At 34.0% G+C, this 18,333-nt stretch overlaps 1 long non-coding RNA gene and 1 pseudogene across 8 annotated transcripts; both read left to right on the plus strand.

The window, feature by feature from the left end:
* Positions 1–1,215: 1,215 nt before the first annotated feature.
* On the plus strand, positions 1,216–2,735 carry LOC145039242 (glucan endo-1,3-beta-glucosidase pseudogene; annotated as a pseudogene). Its single transcript, XR_013679803.1, has 2 exons — positions 1,216–1,291; positions 1,583–2,735. The product of XR_013679803.1 is annotated as a glucan endo-1,3-beta-glucosidase pseudogene (transcript).
* Positions 2,736–3,803: 1,068 nt separating this feature from the next.
* On the plus strand, positions 3,804–7,263 carry LOC145041127 (uncharacterized). Of its 7 annotated transcripts, none has more exons than XR_013679958.1 (9): positions 3,808–4,188; positions 4,298–4,360; positions 4,473–4,533; positions 4,621–4,921; positions 5,017–5,150; positions 5,299–5,484; positions 5,593–5,628; positions 6,902–6,983; positions 7,058–7,263. It is a non-coding gene; the product is annotated as an uncharacterized LOC145041127 (long non-coding RNA). The 7 variants fall into 7 exon arrangements; XR_013679954.1 differs by having other exon boundaries at positions 3,816–4,188; positions 4,621–4,668; positions 4,755–5,150; XR_013679955.1 differs by having other exon boundaries at positions 3,817–4,188; positions 4,621–4,668; positions 4,784–5,150.
* The last annotated feature ends 11,070 nt before the right edge of the window (positions 7,264–18,333 follow it).

Below are 18,333 nucleotides of genomic sequence, written 5' to 3' on the forward strand. Positions count from 1 at the left end.
ATATTGAACAAAATTAGAAAAAATGATGTTCGATTTGGAACAAAAAAAACATAGTGTCAAAGTTGAAAGAAAAAATTAAATTTAGTATCAAAATCGAAAAAAAAAATGAAAACTTAGTGTCACGTCATCAAAACTGACACATCATCATGCCACGTCAGCATTTAACCTGGTTAACCGGTCAAGTGGTCAGAATTGTAACAAATTGAAAAACACAGTGTCAATATTGACATAAAAAAAACACAGTGTCAAAATCGAATTTATGTGTAAAAAAAGTGTTTTTTGTGCTATTTACCCAATGTATAAATATATAAACAGAGGGACTATAATCGACAACGTAAAGTTCATCCTCATTTTGGTAGAAATGAATAATATAACACCATATTTGGTGTAATACTATTCATATCTCCCAAAATGAAGGAATAAATTGGGGAGAGTTGGAGAAGAATGGATGAAGAAATGAAAAAAAAATGGAGAATGAAAATGGGTTGGAGATGCTCTTCTACTATTGAAATTGTAATAGATGAAACTAGTAATTGTTTCGGTGTTTCGATAAATTATGATTATTTAGTTTACTAACCCATAAAAAAACATAGTCTTCCAATGATTTAACTGATGTTTATATTCGTCATTTTGTCTTTCTCTCTAAAAATGAAATACCGGTATATATTAGTAACAGATGAATTTTCTTATCAATTCGAGTTGCAAAAACCTTTTCCAACTAAAACCAACCAAACCATAACAATGTTATGGAGCTTAAGAGTTCCCATTCGAATATTGTGATCATTAACTATATAAACCTTCTTGTTGTTTTCAAAACATTGATTTATTTGGACACAACAATTAAATGCATATTTACCAACGTAACTTAGATCATTCCTTATTTCAAACAATCTAAAGTAAAAACAAATTTTCATTTATCCTCCATTAATAATAATTTATTTATCTTAATTGTAGTATCGTATCAAGACTTGATAGTTAAATAAATTCTACTATCTTTCTTTGAACGAAACCGATCAAAAGTTTAATCATAAGACAAACTTATTTTCGATAACATATTACATACTTGTTGTATGTGCTAAATCCTCAAAATAAAAATATTATTATTTCTATTCATTAAGTTATTAATCAATTTGATCAACATGAACCCATTTTTATATGATATAAACACCTATATATACAACCATTATTAAGCAACATCACACTCCTAACCTAAAAATGAAACATGACACAAAAAATATACTCCAACTTTTCATCTCTTTACAAACATTTGGGCTTCTCTTTCAACTATCAGGTAAATATCTTGAGTTTTTGTTTAATAGTGTATTCTTTTTTAATTATATAACATAATCCTTTTATGTTTCTTTTAGCAATAAAAACATCCAAATTCGTAAGTGAACTTTTTATTATATTATAGGTTACTTACAAGTAACTAAGTGGCAAAATTGTCATTTCATTTCTATATCTTATCGGAATGTAGAAGAGAAGCAAATCTGAAATTTGTACAACTTGTGCATGCACAATGTACAACTCATTACAGCATGGTATATATTGATTTGCTTATTTCCGTTGTTTCTTTGCACAGCTGCTATCCCTATCGGAATCTGCTACGGCCGCGTCGCCAACAACCTTCCACCGCCCTCAGACGCCGTGAATCTCATTAAAACCAATGGTATCTCAAGCGTTCGACTATTCAACCCTAACCCGGAGTCACTAAAGCCGTTTTCCGGCACCGGAATCCAACTCACTATCGGAGTCCCCAACGAAGAACTCCCTTCCATCGCCACCAGCAACGCCACCGCCGCTCAGGAATGGCTTCAATCCAATATCTTCGCCCACGTCCCAGCCGATCAAATCCGGTACATAGTCGTCGGAAACGAAGTATTTCTAAAAGACCCATTTTACACACCCCACGTGATCCCCGCCATTTCAAACATTTACGAAGCTTTAAAATCTATCGGCCTATCGGAAAAGATTAAAATCTCATCAGCACAAGCAGCTTCGATTCTCTCAAACTCTTACCCTCCATCATCTTCATATTTCGACCCGAATATCTTAACAGATTTAAACCGACTCCTTCAATTCCTCCGCGACACATCATCGCCATTAATGGTGAACGTGTACCCTTACTTTAGTTACATAAACAACCGGGAATTCGTGTCGTTAGACTCTGCTTTATTCAGATCTGGGAATTCATTGCATGACCAGGATCTGGTTTACGATAATTTGTTTGATCAGACGGTTGATGCGTTCATATACGCGATGGAGAGAGAAGGGTATGGTGAGATTCCGGTAGTGGTGACGGAGACCGGGTGGCCGACGGAGGGCGGAGAAGCGGCGAGCGGGGAGAATGCATTGTGTTACAACGGGAATGTTGTGAAAAGAGGTTTGGATAACGTTGGTACACCCAAAAGGCCTGGGATCGGTGTGGAGGTATTCTTGTTTGACTTGTTTGATGAGGATGAAAAAAACGGGAATGAATTCGAGAAACATTTTGGGATTTTTGGGGTTAATGGTGTCAAAGCATATGATCTTAATTTTCAGTGAACAAAACTCAAAAATATGATTATATGAATATTTCACCACATAAGCTCGTCTTGTATGAATTCGATACTTCATACTTCATAGGTGTATTTTTTGGAATTCCTTTGGGCTTTTAGAGCTTAACATCGGCCCGTTTACCGTTTCTTTTTTCTTTTTTATGATATTTTATAAATTTAATCCTCCGTATTTTACTATTTTACCCTTCTATAACTTCTGTACTTTTGGCATGTTGGGAAGTTTATAAATCGTTGGGTTGCGTGTAAAAAATAATTCATGTGTTTTACGGTATCAATACCAAATGCAAGGCAACTCGCTTGCTCGATCGATAAATCTTTGACCTTTTATTGGACCTTTCACATTTAGACCCTAAATTTTATTGTAAGTCAAAAATAACCCTACAAACTCACCCACACTTGTGGGATCATCTAATATCCGAATATATTTAGGGTTCGGAAAAATGGGCCTCTTGAAAACGTGAAAATAAATGAATGTATGAACCAAAACAAATCTTTGTTTCCCAAATTTGGCTTTGCTAGGGTTGTTTGTCCATTCAACTAATGGTGGTGGACTAAAAAACAACGTTTGTGTTTGTATCTAGCCTTTAGGCCACAAAGTCATGGGGTATATGTATATCCACCACACTATCACACTAAAAGTGTGATACTCAAAGTCAATCATCACATTTAAACCACATCAAAACATCCCTTATATTTATATATATATATATATATATATATATATATATATATATATATATATATATATATATATATATAATTAAAAGATAAATAGATAAATAAGATAATTGGATGTAGTAGTATATGGTCTAGGTCACAAAAATTCACCAATGTGGTTGTTAATGTGGAGGTGGGGATATAATCACATCATCACCACGTTGTCACATAAGCCATAGTTTATTTTCGGGACAACCAATACCCAAAGTCTAATATTATATATTTTCAAATTTAACCTACTTTTTTAATTCCCCCGGCTTTAAATACTTTTTTATACGCCAATGAAGACTAAAATGATACCAATGATAGTTTCATATATTTAACTAACGTTTTATCACCAAGACATATTATACTATATATTAAAAATGTCCGATCTTAGCTACAGTATACTTCATGTGATTTTGGTATATTTAATCCACATCTTTACATATGTGTCAAAAGTGGTTGGCTTCTTTTATTGCATCGCGTTTGTCTCACCGTCTTTCTCAAAACTGGTCCTCTGATCATAATTATGCTTACAATTCTGTTTCTTTTCTTTTAGAGGTCACATTTTGGCATTTTGTATATTTTTGGCTGATACGTGTTCTTTCCACCGCTAATCTAAACCAATAGGGATTGGATCGGTGTCGATCAGTTGTACTCTCCCAACAAAAGCGCTTACTCCGCCACACCACCGCCTCTTCTTCTAATCTTCATTACCCACAAATCTGCCAGACCACTTACCCCCAACATCGGACCTTTCATTCTTCTCCGACATCTCTATCGTTATCTCTCACCACCACCATGGCTCAGTTCGATTTAGGAATCGGGGTGTTGTAGTTGGCAGAAGCGGACATGGCTCCGGTTTTTGGGGAATCTTCTGATTCTCACTTCTATTTCTGATGCGTCGTGTCTACTTCCCTATTTCCTCCAGGTAATCTACCACCTTTTTTTCTTCCTGGTTTTCTATATGGATTGGTGCTAACCTAATGCGATGTGTGTCTATTTCTCCACCGTTTTCTTAATCATCGCATGTTCTCCAGGTGTGGAGTCCATCGGAAAACGTCGATTTTTCTTTCTTCTTCTCATTCAATCCTCGATTACAGGTTTCCCATGTTTCTTAGATCTTCGATTTTAGCTTTACCGTGTTTCCTCCAATGCCTAAGCTTTGACTCAAATCTGTTTTCGTCTCATTTTTTTTTCTTTTGTTCTAAAAAGGGGATTCAGTTTCTACCAGCACTTCCCGCTTGATCCTTCCGTTTGCTACCCTGGGACGAAGGTAGGTCTTACTTTGGTTTATCTATATTTCCCATTTCTTTTCTACACCGTTTCTGATTTTGAAATCAATTTCTATGTTGACATGAAGCGAAATGTAATCGAAACTTCACATGGTAGAAGAACAAAATAAAGCTTGGTAATATTTGTTTCTTAACAAACCAAATCATATCAAAGAATTAAGTTTTGAACATTCAATTATTTATTTGTTTATTTTTGTTTTAGATTGTTACTGCTATTTATTTTTAAAATAGTTTGGATTTTTTATTTGTTTGTGGGAGCGCGGTGCCAAAAACTTGCAACCGTACAACTTCTCCACACCACCATCATCGATCCTTCATCGACGTTCTTACCCATGTAACATAGATGGGTTCATTTTATGCCATCCTAAGGTTACTTCCACCGACTCACCACCATCAATTCGAACACCGGTGCTTATGCCGATATTTGAGGAACTTTAAATGGAGAGCATGTAGATGATTGACAGGCTACGGTGAACAGACGGGAAACCACCCACTTTCTTGCTTATTTAACAACTTATGGAGGACTACATCTGATTTGGAGAGATTAGAAAAGATGATGTATGATTCAATTCGACTAGCAGCAGATGTTCATCGGCAGGTTTAATATTTTACATAAATGTTTTGATTTTAATTATATTTTTATTTTCAGAGTATGGAATATTTATTTCTACTTTTGTTCTTAAATATGCAAGTTGAATAAGTTGTTCAGGGTATGTATAATCACAGAGCATATTTTCCTCTCACAGTCCCTCTCTAACCCTAAAAACTGAAGAGAGGAGCATGGTGGTTTTCATATGCGAGAGGTATGGGAGAGAGAATGGAAACAGGAAAATCGAAGGGGGGCATTGAAGGCAGAGGCTAATTGCAACTTTTTTCACTAATGCCTAATTGATTTGTTAATGAAAAGTCAGGGAAAGCTATCAGATGTTCAGGTAACATTTGTTTACTCATGTTTTCAGCACTCTGATTGTAGGCTTTTGGCTTAAAACTATAGAAAATTTGTTTTAAGTTTTGATACATTATGTTTCTATGATTATCAGTGCGGGGAGCAGATGGAACTACAACAGAATCTGTAGGTAGTGCACTATTCTTCTTTCTGTTTTCTATGTCTTCCCTTTTCCATCTTAGCGGGTAAAAATGTTTCCAGTTGCTTACTTGCTCCCACATGTGATTGTAGTTTAATAAGAATATGGTGTTTGGATGGTAACATAATGCTTTTCTTTTGATTTACTGTTGGACAGACTACGTTATTAAAAGAATGTAAAGTTTCTAATTTGTACAATGATATCATATGGCTTAACATTATTCTTAATGGATCTATCTTTGGATCCTACTCTTTGGATATAATCAATGTTTGTATACAGCTTTTCACTGAATTTTATGGTGGTTTTATAGTTGTATGTTATTCATATTTGCAGGTTTTGAAATACAATATATTAGTTGCTCATATTAGATAATTATGACTTTTTTGGTTATAGTAGCCTCATGGCTCTACAACGATTCAGATTATGTTGTCATCCAAACATTTGCTTTTATGCTCAGTGGAGAACCTGATTTAAATTTAGGGTCTACACAAGATGGCCTACCATATTTTAGGCAACAAATGTAATGTTCCAACTCATTCTTCCTTTTCTATTAAAAAGACTTTTTTTTGCATCTTCAACTTAAAGAAATGGTTTTAAAATACAAATTTAATCAAAAATATAGTTTTGATTAACTTATTTAGACAAAATAGTTTTAATTTTGACATTCAAAAGTGATGAAATGATAGATTGGTGTCTTTCATATAGCATTTCCTCTACTGCTTGAGCTTTGAAGGTTTGCTTCTTCTTATTTTACTCTTTTCTTTTTTGCAAATCAAGTTTCAAAGTTAACATAAATGCTTCGTCTTTTACTAATATTACAAAAATGCAAGGTAGGATAAATTGGTGAATTTTATAGGAATGGTCCATGCATATAAAGTTTTTCATAAATGGTTCCAGTTCAACTATTTTCATGTCTATTCGTTAGAAAATATGGGTATATCAGATTTTACGAAAGAACAATCCATTTTAGAATAAACTTTTAATGATTTGCATATGTTTTTTGTTAATAAATATGCACAACTCATGCATTTCATAAAAGTACAGTGTTAAGGGATTAGGAGAGTCAATGCGTTAATAAAATCATGAAAATAGTGAAAAAGAAGGTTAGATTTCCCTGAAATATTTTTAAAAACATCTATTTGTTAAAATTTATTAATGTAAATAGTTTTCTTTAACTGCAGCCTGAACTTCATTGAAAAGAGAAGATGTTACTCACAGTGATTTTCATGTGAGAGTTATGATTATTCATTGTTTTGCTTTCCAGATTTATAGAAATGCAAAGTGAACGTGCAACCATGGATGTCCATTCATAAATGCTTACTGAACTTGATCCACAAAAGAAAGAGGTAATTTATTTACGAGAAATGAATAAATTGCCCTTTTCTCTTAATATTGACTCTTTATTCTGTATTGGAACCAGGGATTTTGGAAAAACTTTATTGGAGACTTGGTAGAATTTTTTGTTTTGTTTTCTACAACGACTTTTAAATGAAACTTGAAGGAGAATTACAATCTTTATGTAATATCCGTACAGAGCAGTTCACTCATCTCTTGAAACACATTACTATACTTCCAAGTGTTTTTTCATCTTGAGTAATTCCGTTAATGCTTACATTTCTTTTTATAGCTTCTGGTTTTCGGTTGCAAAGAATAGCAACATACTTTCATGTGGCTACCAATTCAGCCTACATACTACAGTTTCACACAAAAGTGATACCTTCCAACCCTCGCAACGCGGGGGAAACCCTTCTAGTTTGATATTATATTTGTTTTAAAATGAAAGTAGCGAAAAATAACAAAAGAAACCACCAAAATATGTTTCATTGTAGTAGGGTTTCTTCATTAAAATGCCATTAAAAATCAACATGAGTGTTGTAAATATGATCAAAATCGCTTAATATCTCGAATTTGACTAATGTGCCCCTCAATATAAGACGAAAACTAAAAAGTAAATAAATAAGTGTTTTGTGCTGTAAAGATGACATGAATAACAAAAAAATCAAATCTAATCGACCTATTGGTCGATAGTTGGTCGAATAGATGATCCAGATAATGGTTCCTAGTTTTTTTTTTTTTTTTTTTTTTTTTTTATTTAGTTCTCTTAGCTATGCTCACACATGATTCATGATTGGATGTAAGTGAGTTTTTTAGGATTATTTTTTGGGTTGGCTAAAAGGACACGACATTTTACCATATAGACATTCTAATTAAATTTTAAAATATTTTTATTGGTTGAAATTATGAAAATCCGTGTTCCTTACATAAATAAAATACCGCGACTGTTTACGGAAAAAAATTGTAAACTTTATTATATTAATATAGTTGTCATTTGTAAAAGGACTCAAAACTAATATAATAAATGTCAAATACAACAAAATTGGTTTGTCTAATATAGTAATAGTAATCTCTAAATATTATTAAAAGAAAACATTTAATTCACTTATGAAGCAATCAGGATCTTTGATTGTGTTTTATTACTCTGTTTTCCACCCTTAGATCAAATCGTTGGCATCATCATTCCCAAATAAAATTCAAACACAATTATATTTAATTATAGAATCTTTAAATTCACTAATTATTTTATCAATTGAAACATATCATTCTATTTATATACATGATATCAGTTTCTTTAATTAATTTTGTTCCTAATTTAACTCTATTATTTATAGGTTTTGATTTCCAAATTCAAACCCGTTTATATTTTATTTATTTATTTGTTTTTTTTAAATTTCATTAAACAAGCATATCAATAATTAAGTTATTAACCTATAAAATATAATTTAATCCCATTAAATCAGCAAAATATTTGAGAGTCAAAATTAAATTCAATATTATTCATAATTTATCTTCCAGTATATCTCACATAAAATGAATCAATTTGAGATAATTGTTTGAATTTTAAAACTTATTAAATAAGAAAGTCAATTAATTTGAAGTTTTGAATTAATATAGTTGATATATTTTTTTTCCAGATGAATATCTGAAAATCTCCAAACTTATATCTTAGGATCCTAAGTTTTTAGAAGATAATGATTTCCTTATTCAAAAACACCTTATATATATACGATTACACTGAAGTGGTTATTCTTACGATTTTAGATTGAGTCCTATGATTTATAATGTTCTTCTTGAGCAATTTTATTCTCCAGTTCTTTTTCCAAGCTTTTAGTTTACTACGTTCTCCTTATTCTTCTTTAATTTCTTGCATTTCCCAAATATCTCAGTAGATCTTAACATTTCCCAAAGTTCAACTACAAGAAGTCATGGATGCAATTCTTGAATCAATCATCTAAACCGAATTTCATTTGTTAGTTGGATGTAGTGATCAAAATGCAAGATTTCTGAAAGCTCATTATTATTTATTAGTGTTAACCTTTAACAAATTATGAAATTAATATTATATTTTTGTTCATAGAATGCTTTTTTTTTGTAATAATTTATTTGATCGGAATATATATATATATATATATATATATATATATATATATATATATATATATATATATATATATATATGTGTGTGTGAGATTGCGTGTATCTTGAAAAATCATATTTTATTTTTTATAAGGAAAAGATACTTTGAAATTGACCAAATTACAATGTCTTAATTTGATGTTTATGGTTATGACAATTCACTTTATTTGTAATGTTTATCTAATTTCTTTGCAGAATTTAATGTTATCGGTACATGTAACAACTTATTGTTGTTTTTGGTTTTACATGGTCAATATGAAAAGGACCATATGAGCCTCCATGGGAGTTGGTACACCGAACAAAGTCAATTCATAAAGCTACTACACAACACGTTTTAATCAAGAAGTTACATTATGTTGTGATAAAACAAAGATCATATAGATCATTTATGTTAAAAAATTATTGTATTAAAAATCCAAATTGTTCTAATATATATTAAATATTTTTATCTAATAAGTTTGGTTCAAAAACTTTAAAAATAAATTTAACTAACATTTTTTATTAAAATTCAACCTAAAACAAAACCAACTATTAATGTGATATATATATATATATATATATATATATATATATATATATATATATATATATATATATATATATATATATATATATATATATATATATATATATATATATATATATATATATATATATATATATATATATATATATATATATATATAAAATTTATATTCCCACGGTTGAACGCGGATCATAACCTACTATGCTATACACAACAAACTAAAATTGAAACTTTAATGTAAACGCGGTTATTTTTTTAACGTGTAATGGTCTAATTAAGTCCAATATAGTTTATTTGTATACTGCCATTATCTTTAGAAAGAAATGACAATGTGTCAATATAGTAATAATAATATGCTATACATAACAAACTGAAATTGAAACTTTAATGTAAACACGCGGTTATTTTTTTAACGTGTAATGGTCTAATTAAGTTCAATATAGTTTATTTGTATATTGCCATTATCTTTAGAAAGAAATGACAATGTGTCAATAAAAATGCTTTCCATGTAATGATATTTAACGATTAGTGAAGAAATGAATTAATAAGATGATACATTTTCTATTACATATTTAGTATTTAATATATATTTTTTTCACATTTACTCCTTAATATATATATATATATATATATATATATATATATATATATATATATATATATATATATATATATATATATATATATATATATATATATAGTCAAGATCAAATAAGAAGGAAATTTTTGGTAGGAAGGCAAGAAGTTTTTTCTACATATTTTTTTTCGCGAACAAACAAAATGAATCATTAGATGATTCATTTGTAAGATGATTCACAAGAAAAAATTCTCAAAAAAACATATCGGTGATTCATTTATACTATGATTTTATTATTATTCACTAAAATTATCATAAAAATGAATTTTTTCTTAATTTTCTTAAAAATGAATCATAAAGATGTTTTTTTGAGAATTTTTTCTTGTGAATCATCTTACAAATAAATCATCTAGTGATTCATTTATTTTGTTCGTCAAAAATTACGTATAAAAAAAACTTCTTACCTTCCTACCAAAAAAAATTTCTTACCGGATCTATATATATATATATATATATATATATATATATATATATATATATATATATATATATATATTGTAAAATAAGTCATTGTTGTTTCTGTACATATTCAGAACTTGTGAACGGTTTCTTTAGGTTTTTCTCACAACATCCTACATAGAACAATCATTAATAAGGTGTTCGGGGCTAAGAATATAAGGTTTCTTTAGGTTTTGCAAAATAAGTCCTTATGTGATATCTGTTGGAATCCTAAGTCACGTAGGACCTTGGAGACTAAGTAGTCATAATATGACAAGTTAGTTATGTTTCTTAATTCTAATCTAATAATAAGTTGGTTATTAGAACCTATATAAATATTGTCTTAGCCGTGTTAGGGTATGATATAATAATTGTAAACAATTGAGTTTTGAGCAAGTTTCTCATTAATCAAAGGGCTATTTTGATTAAACTGTTTTGCAATTAACCTTCTTTCCATTAATTGGTATCAAAGCCAAGAACAGAGGGCTTTGAGATCGAATTACTAATCTGTTGATAAGGCGATCAACATGCCAGATACAGGAGGAGTTGTTCCTTTGAAGGCGAAGGAAGTTGGATCCACCACATTCGTCTGTCTCATGTTATCATCAACCAATTATACTGTCTGGGCTATACGAATGAAGGTAGTTCTCATAATTCATAAGGCCTGGACAGTAATTGATTCGGGAACAGAAAATAATGAAGAGAAAGATTACCTTGCAATAGGATTGTTGTATCAGGCAATCCCGAAGAATCTAATCATGTAAATTGGAAATGTGGAATCTCCCAAGGCACTCTGGGAAGCAATCAAGGTGAGATACATAGGCATTGATCGTGAGAAAGAGGCCCAATTACAAACCCTAAACGTCGAATTCGATCGGTTGAAGATAATATTGGAGTCAAAATCAATCGATAGTTATGCCGTAAAGTTATCCGGAATCGCGTCTAAATCGGCGGCACTCATTGAGACAATTGAGGATTCAAAGTTGGTAAATAAATTCCTCAAACTCTTCCTAGTTTGAAATCCTTCCAAATTGTATCCTCCTTGGAACAAGTTCTGGATCTCAAAATAGTAGGATTAAAGGATATAGTTGGGAGATTGAAGGCATACGAAGAGTGGATTAGGGAGGAGGACAAAGGCGGAGATGGTCAGGCGAAGGTATTGTTCACGAGGTCTTCCGGCGGTGGTGGTGGCTCGTCTGGTTCTCATAGAGGATTGAATGGAAGTGTAACATCTCGACTTCCAGGTATATGATTTATTTCTCGAAAGGAAAAATCCCCTTAGAACTCGTCGAGTTGATGGCCAACTCGACGTGTAGAAAGCTCTTGGGTCGCTGACTTTTTGGACCAACTTGACGAGTTCGTAAGGAAGAACTCGACAAGTTTGAGGCTGGATGAGAAACCCTAAATTTTAGGGTTTGCACCATATATAATCTCCTTAAGTCTTTGAGGTTGATCTCTTATCAACCTCCCAAACCCTAATATCGACCTCATGATCCCTAATCTTCATTTCTTCTCATATTGTGAGTTAGTGTGGCATTTTGGAGCAAAATATGAGAAGATTGTGTAAAATAAGCAAGGATCTAGTAAGCAAAGCCTTTGGTTTCCAGCATCGTTCTCTTGTGGACTGTTATGAGTATTCAAGACCCGATTTTTTATCTTTATGTGTAGCTAGATCTCAAGTTTTTGCCATTTTCCCTATTTCTTCATGGTTGTTGCATGCATGGGCTTCATAAAGGTTGCGACTTTATGAATCTCCAGAGCAGGATGGCCTCATAGAGAGTTAGATCTAGGTTTATGTTAAGCTTTAATACCATGCATGGATTTTAGGGCATATTTTCCCTTTTTGGCCCATTTTAGTTTCAAGGCATGCATTGGACATGCATGTATATAAATCGTCAATCTTTGGGATGTTTTTGAGGTGAGGACCATGTCCGGAAAGGATAGGTTCCAGATCTCTAGGGATTTGGGCTTAATGGTTTAAGCCTTAGATAAGAACCTTTGAGCATTTGGGGTAGACCCAAAGGATAAAGTTGGAAAATTTATCCTTTAAGAAACATTTGGAGTTCAGATCTGAGCCTTAGAGTCCCTGGAATCGTTGGATCATCCGAATGTATTTAGCAGGGGGGAAAACTCGTCGAGTTGTCCAGCCAACTTGACAAGTTGGCTAGGGTTTTCCCAACTTTCCGAGTTCTGAGGGAACTCGACGAGTTGCTAAGTGCACTTGACGAGTTAGGTCAACATGGACTGTTGACCTTAATCGTTGACTTTGACTCTGACCAGGGTTGATCAAGTTTGACTTTGAGGGCGTTTTGGGTATTTTGGGGTTTTGATAGAAATGGTCATATGTTGGTTTTAGGTATTCGAGTTAGGAGCTGAGATTTGAGAGTTAGATCTTATCAGTCAGTGCGGCTTGTGAGGTAAGTTTCCTCACTATACTCATGGGTCGAAGGCACCAATGTCGACCATTTTTGGATTGTTATCCTAGTTATCTTAGGATGCTAATGTGTTGTTACGATGTGTTAGATTGGTATCCTGATAGATAGGATGGTTTTATGCTTATTAATCTGTATGATCTGTGCTTGCATGTTAATTGATTATGCGTTTATGAGTTATGTATTTGTCGACATGTGTATGTTTGGTTGGGTTGAGGCGGTTATGCTTTGTACTGAAGGCCAACAGACCCAGGGCGGCCTGGATAGACAGTGGGCCTACGAGGCGGTCCGGTCAGGCCGAAGGCCCGTTGAGTGGTCTAGATAGGTTGTAGGTCCTGCGAGGCGGTCCATTCATACTGAAGGATCGGGAACGGTCCAGATAGGTTAAAGGCCCGTGAGGCGGTCCAGTCATGTTGAAGGCTCATATGTGCATGTTATTGTTGGTTATGCTTATGCCTTGGTATTTTAGGGAGGACTCACTAAGCTCTGGGCTTATAGTTTTTAGTTGTGTTTCAGGTACTTCAAATGATCTTGGAAAGGCGAAGGCTTGATCGTGCAACTCTTTGTATTTCATGTTATGGTTTCTAGGAAAAACTATGATGTGAAACTTATTTTGAAAACGACATGTAATAAATGATGGGTTTTGGATTTATGTAAAAGTTTTAAATTTTTCAAAATTTTACGGATGTTACAAGAAGGGGTGAGTTGTCGAAGGGAAAATGAGCGAATGGGTCGACTGGGTATAACTAGTCGAATGGATCTACGTCAAAAGGTGTAATCAAGTCAAATGGGCCCAAGTAGAAAATTTAGGCCTCGCAAGGTGCCCAAATCAGGTAAACCCGACTATTGCCAGTCCAATTCTGGTTATGACCAAAATCGTAAAAATAAGAAGAAAGATCGATCCAAAATTATTTGTTATCGGTGCGATAAACTGGATCACTTCGCGTCTCTATGTCTAGACTTAATCCAAAAATTATAAGAAAGTAATTTTACCATAATTAACGATATCGAAGAAAATGTATTTTTACACAAGACCGTGTTTTTAAATGAAGAAAAGGTGATACCGTCTCGATATGACTCACAAGATAACGATGTGTGGTATTTGGATAACAGGGAAAGTAATCATATGACGGGTAACCGATCGTTTTTCTTTTAACTTGATGAAGGCATACCTGGGAGGGTTAAATTCAGAGATAATTCGCATGTAAAAATAAAAAGAAAAGGTGTTATACTTATCCAAGGCAAGAAGGGGCAACAACGATTGATGATAGAGATTTATTTCATACCAGATTTAAAGAACAATAATATTAGTCTTGGACAATCACCCGAAGCCGGGTGTGATATTCGGATGAAAGACAACCACTTGACTATACACGATGTCGATAATTGCTTATTAATGAAGGTAAAAAGAACTCTAAACCGCCTTTGTAAAATAAAATTACAAATTGGAGTACCTATTTGCCTTCATTCGAAACTAAGTGAAGATACGTGCTGATGGCATGCAAGACTTAGGCACATCAATTTCGAGTCAATGAAAAGATGTCTAAGAAGGGTCTAGTCAAAGGGCTACCCCAGTTTGATCATGAGAATCAATTTTGTGAATCTTTCTTGTTGGGCGAGCAAACAAGAAAGTCATTCCCGACTATAATGACATACAAAGCAAAACGACCATTGAAACTAGTTCATGGTGATTTATGCGGTCCGATCACACCGACAACCAAGGGTCAAAACTGATATGTTTTCACACTAATTGATGACTTTTCATGATATACGTGGATTTATCTTATGAAAGAAAGGAGTGAGGCATTTACACACTTTAAAAAGTTCAACGCTTTGGCGGAGAATGAAAATTGGAAATCATTTGAAAGTTTTTAGAAGTGATCGAGGAGGTGAGTTTACTTCTCTCGAGTTCAACACTTTTTATGATCAAAATGGAGTCAAGCGCCACCTTACCACCCCATATTCACTGCAACAAAACAAAATTATGGAAAAAAGCAACCGGACACTTATAGACATGACACAAATCATAATGAAGGCAATGCATAGTACAAACTGCTTATGGGGAGAAGTGGTAAATCACTCTACGAATCCAATTAATCACGTTTACGTATGAGTCGTTGGTGATACAACTCCATATGAAAAATTGCATAAAAATCCCGTATGTGTACTGATCAAGCCGACGCTTCCCGCGATCCTCACTAGTACCTGAAACACATAACACAAAACACTGTAAGCACAAAGCTTAGTGAGTTCCCCAAAATACCACACATAACACATATTAGCCACTTGAGCCTATAACTCTGTGGGTCCGTGGACCCTACTCTGTGAACCATCTGGTTCTAACTCTGTGAACCTTCCGGTTCTAACTCTATAAACATGCACGACATAAATCACATAGAAATAATGCAGTAGAACACATATCATAAATATATATAGCATACAAATACTCTGGTTACCTACTCAAGGTAAAGTATAGTGAGAAGACTCACCTCATGTATCTCGGTAACTCGTAAATCCTAGAAATCACTAGTGCTCGATCTCCCGAGCTATAGTCCTCCTATAACACAATAAATTTATAATTAACACTTTCACAACTAAGGTTGACTAACCCTATCAAGTCAACACCGGTCAACTCTGGTCAATATCAACGGTCAACCCAACTTGCCGAGTCTAGCGTGGACTCGCCGAGTCTCTACGGGGACCCGATTCCTCTGTGTCCCTTCCGACTCACCGAGTCACTCACCCAACTCGGTTACTCAACCCCTGGTTCGAAATCCCTGAATAACCCGCACCAACTCGTCGAGTTTGCCAATGGACTCGGCGAGTGCATTCCATGCACAACCCCAAACGACTTTCTGAGGTCAGATTTGTTCCACTAACTCATAGATCCAGCCCTTCCAAGCTTATTTATCACGTAAAGTTCATGTCTTGGCGCTCATATCACACCTAATGACTCACAAATGGTGTTTTGACCTCAAGCACAAAGATCCCAAACCAAAACCTCCATGGATTCATAAAAAGCTTGGACAAAGGGACACTCTGGACCTCCAAGGGTCCAGATCCAGAACCTAACTCGCTTAAGGGACCAAAGGAGCACTAGATCTAGCCACAAAAGGGCTCAATAAGCCCTAAATCAACATAAACATCACCTCAACAGAAAAGGGTTCGAAAATGGTACCTCAAACGTGATGTTCTGGACCTCAGATCTTCCGGAAGTTAACCCTCTTGCTTCCTCTTGGCTATAGCTTCCTTTCCCTTGCTAGACAACACCACCAAGGTTAACAATGGCTCCTTCTCTCACTCCAAACGCTCAAGCTCACTCGGGTTTCGCTCTGGGGACTGGTGAGCACAAATGACGGCCATAAGGCCCTTTAAATAGGCCCCAAACCCGAGAAATTAGGGTTTCATTAAACAGCGCAGACTCACCGAGTCCACCAATGCGACTCGTCGAGTCCGATCATTAATCCGGATGAGAAATCGCGTCTCTACTCGGCGAGTCTACGCACCAACTCGCCGAGTTCTTCCACAAAACTCAAAATAAAATGAATAAATATAATACCTGAAATTCCGGATGTTACAGGATATAGTGATAATAGTCTCAATGTTGACCTGGATGACATAAAAAGCACAATCGGTCACATTTTCTACTATGGGTTATCTCCAATAACATGGTTTTCGCAAAAGAAATATATCGTTGCTTTATCATCTTGCAATGCGGAGTTCATGGCGGCCACTGTGACCGTATGTCAAGCAATATAGATTTAAGATTTGGTAGTACTAAGAGTTGATAAAGTAGGATTAGGTGTCTAAGCCCATAACTATAATTGGTATGCACTTGAATTGATATTAGCACAATCCTTTTGGGTTGTCTTCATACTAGCAGCTAGACAGGATGAACTATTGAGAAAGAGGAAGAATTTATTATTTGATTAATAAATTGTAATAAATGATTTATTAATATATTATGTAAATAATATATTAATTAGAAATCATATTATTTAATTAATATTTAATCATAAATTAATTTGGAATTATATTTGGGATTAACAATTAATTAAAAGTGCACGGAATGTTTAGCAATTAATTGATAGTTGTGGATTTGGGCTCTAGAACCCTCCTAGATGGTTGGAAGAAATCTTCTAGGAATACCCTATAAATTTCGTTCAAGTGCCTCTTGGATGGGATTCTTGGGTTGCTTAGGCCTTAATCTAAGGAATTAGGGTTTCCTCCTTAAAACCCTAGCTTTGGCTCTAAGCTAACACAACTATATAAAAGGATATACCCCTCCTAATTTCGGCCACTTGATTCCTTAGAGGAATAGCCAAAAATCACAACCTTCCACCTCTTCTCTCATATGTCATCCTCTTGTTAAGTGTGTTTGTGAACCATTAGAGGTGCGACACTTGTGGCGCTTGCTACCAAAGGTTATTCAAGAAGGAATTAAAGATTGTTTACAATAACAATATTAAAGGTTAGTGTTTCTTATTCTTACAACTTAATTAGATCATAGAAAAGCTTTATAACCTAGGGTTCATAATATGTTGTTTTTCTTGAAATACATAGATCCAACTAGGTTACATGTACCCTAATGTATTTGAATAATTTAAATAATTTTCCACTTAGTGCATTATGTTGTAACCTCTAAAACTTATCAGATAATAAGTTAGATATCGAACTAATAAAGAATCCCATTACCATGGGAGGAGTAAACACATTCACACGAGGTTTCACTTCATCCATAATTGTGTTGAAAACGAAAAAGTGGAGGTGGAGTAAATTCCCCGTGAAGAACAAAAGGCCGACATTCTTACAAAACCACTAGCTGAAACCAAGTTCAATGAAATGCGGAGCTTGATCAGGATCGAAGAAGTCTCTAGAAGGACTTAGAGATTTGGGGGTGATTGTTGGAATCCTAAGTCACGTAGGACCTTGGAGACCAAGCAATCATACTATACAAGTTGGTCATGGTTCCTAATTCCAATCTAATAGAAATCATACTATGGCAAGTTGGTCATGGTTCCACATCAGATATACAAACTATAATGCCCTGTTCCAAATCATTTCATAATGTGGGGTGGTGACCGAAGATCAGGTATCATCAAGCTTAGGGCCTTTGTGGAAAAGAGATTTAGATCCATTTGGTTGTGGGTAATGTAACTTAGGTGATCCGGGATTTCAGTTTGTGTTTC

The sequence above is a fragment of the Lactuca saligna genome, chromosome 4 (assembly GCF_052625555.1).
Source record: "Lactuca saligna cultivar CGN05327 chromosome 4, ASM5262555v1, whole genome shotgun sequence".
Classification (NCBI taxonomy): Eukaryota; Viridiplantae; Streptophyta; class Magnoliopsida; order Asterales; family Asteraceae; genus Lactuca; species Lactuca saligna.